The sequence below is a fragment of the Chaetura pelagica genome, unplaced genomic scaffold (genome assembly GCF_000747805.2).
Source record: "Chaetura pelagica isolate M959 unplaced genomic scaffold, ChaPel_1.0 scaffold538, whole genome shotgun sequence".
Classification (NCBI taxonomy): domain Eukaryota; kingdom Metazoa; phylum Chordata; class Aves; order Apodiformes; family Apodidae; genus Chaetura; species Chaetura pelagica.
The window spans coordinates 53,280-54,104 of record NW_009954103.1 but is presented as its reverse complement, the minus strand read 5'-3'; positions in this window follow the sequence as shown (position 1 = coordinate 54,104).

The window sequence follows — 825 nt, the reverse complement described above, 5'->3', positions numbered from 1 at the left end:
CCACCACCGCGGCGCGGGAGATCCAGACGGCCGTGCGGCTGCTGCTGCCCGGCGAGCTGGCCAAGCACGCCGTCTCCGAGGGCACCAAGGCTGTCACCAAGTACACCAGCTCCAAGTAGAGCGTCTCGGATCGTCGGTTTTTAACCCAAAGGCTCTTTTAAGAGCCACCCACATGTTCCCTGAAAGAGCTTTAACACGTCTACAGTCTGTTTTAGGTCTGGATGAGTACACAAGAAACTAAGATTGTAACTGGTAAAAGTAACTTATTCGCATACAATGACTAAGGGTCTGAAACCATTTACAGTTTAAAGCAAATACAAGTTAAATACTAGTTCATTATTGGTAAAGCTCCAATACTCATGTTTTCAAGAAATTAGGCAATAAATTACATTCAGTGAAAGCTTTTTTTTTTTTTTTTTTCAGCAGAGATGTGAGGTTTTATTCGTTCCATCACAAGATTCACATAGCTTCCAATAACCACACGAGTGCCAAAAAAGAAGAGAGAATGAGGGAAAAATAGAATACCGGTAGCTTTTTCCTTAGCTGTCCTAGGGTAGCTTAAGTTTTTTTTTTTTTTCCTTTTGTTTGCAAAGACGGGAAGCAGCCTTGTAGGACAGAACATAAGTCTAGGAAAGCGAGGACGCCTCCGAGGCGGGGTAGACGCTTCTGGAGGACGGGCCGTCCCAAGAAGCCTGGGATGGACCCGGGATCACCGGCCAGCGCGGGCTTTTCGAAATTTCCCACTCGTCCAATAAGGCTGCAGCGGGTTCTCCCACCAACCAATCACAAGCGGCCATGGGAGGAGCTCTTGGAGCCGCCGCTGCC